The sequence below is a fragment of the Punica granatum genome, chromosome 3 (genome assembly GCF_007655135.1).
Source record: "Punica granatum isolate Tunisia-2019 chromosome 3, ASM765513v2, whole genome shotgun sequence".
NCBI classification, from domain to species: Eukaryota; Viridiplantae; Streptophyta; class Magnoliopsida; order Myrtales; family Lythraceae; genus Punica; species Punica granatum.
The window spans coordinates 1,298,170-1,301,375 of NC_045129.1; positions in this window are offsets into that span (position 1 = coordinate 1,298,170).

Sequence of the window (3,206 nt, forward strand, 5' to 3'; positions counted from 1 at the left end):
GAACTAGCAATTGGTATCAGAGCCTAGCTAGTTAGAATCTGAGTAGATAATAGCATAAAATATGATTTTATGCTTGGTACTCGTGTGATTATGTTTGATATTTGCGGTGCATGACTGTTAGACATGGACAATGTCCTAGTTGTGTTAGTATAATAGTTATGCGTTTGGACTATTATGTAATTGTTACATAATAGTGTATGGTGAGATCGATTAAATGTTAATAAAATCCCTCAAAATATTAAGTCCATATCCTTCCACCATGTAACGCTCGTCAAGACCAAGATCGATGAGTGTGTAGACCTTGCCTTCGCATGATGCCCTCATTTATCCTAGTAAGATGTGGTGTTTACCAGTGGGTCGGACTTAACTGAGCAAGCCTAATAGGATTAGGAGTTCAGAGGCATGTAGTTGGGCATCGATCTACACGATAGATTTGAATAAAGGAGTTATTCACCCAACTAATCAAGAGTTGCATGTGATGCAATTGGGAAAGTGAGTTCCCTACCTAAATAGCCAGTTTTGGGTGAATCAGCCCTCGCTGACTCAGAGCTTGGTGAGATATGGATCTTGAAGTACTATGAGAATGATATTCTCTGAATCAATGTTCAGGGTCATTGATTTGATATAAATAGAGGGAGCAATATTTAATAGAGTCCTCATTAAATATTGTAGTGTCATAATACTTATTTTGCATATTTTTTTGTGGTAGTTACCATGGCAGGGAGCACTTCTAGTACTTTCTGTTTGCGATCCGTCCTTGATAAGGACAAACTGTCAGGGAATAATTTCCTTGGTTGGTATCGAAACTTGAGAATTGTTCTCACCCAAGAAAAGAAACTATATGTCTTAGAGCAACCTCTTCTTGCGCCACCACCTGACGATGCCCCCCAAGCTGAGAAAGATGCTTATAGTAAGCATCATGATGATGCCGTAAACGTCGGATGTCTCATGTTAGTCACCATGGACTCGGAGCTTCAGAAGCAACATGAGAACATGAAGGCGTACGATATGATCGTGCATCTCAGGCAGCTCTATCAAGAGCAGGCCCGACATGAGAGATTCGAGATCTCTAAAGCACTTTTTCAGGCAAGGTTGACTGAGGGTAGCCCGGTGGGTCTTCATGTACTCAAGATGATTGGGTACGTCGAGACTCTGGGAAGACTGGGATTTCCTCTGGGTCAAGAGTTGGCCACAGATTTAGTCCTACAGTCGCTGCCCAGCAGTTATAGTCAGTTCATCATGAGCTATAATATGAATGACTACAATAAACCATTGCCTGAACTGCTTAACATGTTGAGAACAGCTGAGCATGATATCAGTAAGGGGACGTCTGTTCTAATGGTCCAGGGGACCAAAAGAAAGGGTAAGGGCAAGAGTAAAGGCCAGAGGGCTAAAGGTGCATCCAAGTATGACTTGGGTGCGTTGAAGCCTAAAGCCAAGGTGGCAAAGAATGATTACTGCTTCCATTGTGGCAACACTGGACATTGGAAGCGGAATTGTAAGGTATACCTAGAGGAGTTGAAGAAGAAGAAGGGAAGTGAGACTTCTACTTCAGGTATCCATGTTATAGAGATCAATGTATCTACTACTTCTACATCTTGGGTATTAGATACCGGGTGTGGTGCTCATATTTGTGGAAATATGCAGGACCTAAAGAACAGTAGATCGTTGGCAAAGGGCGAGGTGGACCTACGAGTTGGAAATGGAGCAAGAGTTGCTACATTAACTGTAGGGACTTATCACTTAGTTTTGCCTACTGGGCTAGTATTAGATCTTAACGACTGTTATTATGTACCTGCTATTAGTAGAAACATAATATCTGTTTCTTGTTTGGACAAGAAGGGATTTTGTTTCACTATCAAGAACAAGTGTTGTTCTATGTACATGAATGATGTATATTATGGCAGTGCACATTTAAGTAATGGTCTGTATGTTCTTGATCTAGATACGCCTATTTATAATGTGGAAACCAAACGGCTCAAATCTAATGATTCGAACCCGACTTACCTCTGGCATTGTCGTTTAGGCCATATTAGCGAGAATCGCATCTCTAGACTCCATAAGGATGGATTACTGGACTCGTTTGATTTAGAATCGATCGAGACATGCGAACCTTGCTTAATGGGGAAAATGACTAAGGCCCCTTTTACCGGAAAAGGTGAGCGAGCTAGTGATCATCTGGCTCTCATACATACTGATGTATGTGGACTAGTGAACAAGCTTGCTAGAGGTGGGTATCTCTACTTCATTACATTTACTGATGATTTCAGTAGATTTGGATATGTGTATTTGATGAAACACAAATCTGAATCCTTTGAAAAGTTCAAAGAATTTAAGAATGAAGTGGAGAATCAGTTGGGTAAGAGCATTAAAGTTCTTCGATCAGATCGAGGAGGTGAATATTTGAGCTATGAGTTTGCTGACTATCTTAAACAGTGTGGGATTTTATCTCAACTGACTCCACCTGGAACACCACAGTGGAATGGTGTAGCTGAGAGGAGGAATCGAACTTTATTAGATATGGTTCGATCTTTGATGAGTCATGCAAACTTACCTGACTCCTTCTGGGGATATGCTCTACAGACAGCTGCTCTCATATTAAACAATGCTCCGTCGAAATCAGTTGAAAGGACACCATATGAGATGTGGTATGGGAAGCGTCCCAAGATGTCTTTTCTAAAAATATGGGGTTGCGAAGCTTATGTGAAGAGATTGTCTTCGGATAAGCTTGGCCCTAAATCGGACAAATGTTACTTTGTGGGGTATCCTAAGGAAACTCGAGGATACTATTTCTATAATCCCATCGAGGGCAAAGTGTTTGTCGCTCGAACTGCGGTATTCCTTGAGAAAGAGTTTCTCTTCAAAGGAACTAGTGGGAGGAAATTAGAACTTGGGGAAGTTCTACCACAAAATGACATTGACCAATCGACGGGCGATGTTGCAGAACAAGTACCACAAGTTGTTGTGGCACAATCTTCTACACAGGTGACACGGGAGCCTCGTTGGTCTAGTAGGATACGTCATGAGCCCGAGAGATATGGATTTCTCGTGACTCAAGACAATGACGTATTGCTCATAGATAATGATGAGCCTACAACCTATGCGGAAGCCGTAATAGGCCCTGACTCTGAGAAATGGCTGGAGGCCATGAGATCTGAGATGGAGTCCATGTACACTAACCAAGTATGGACTTTGGTTGATCCACC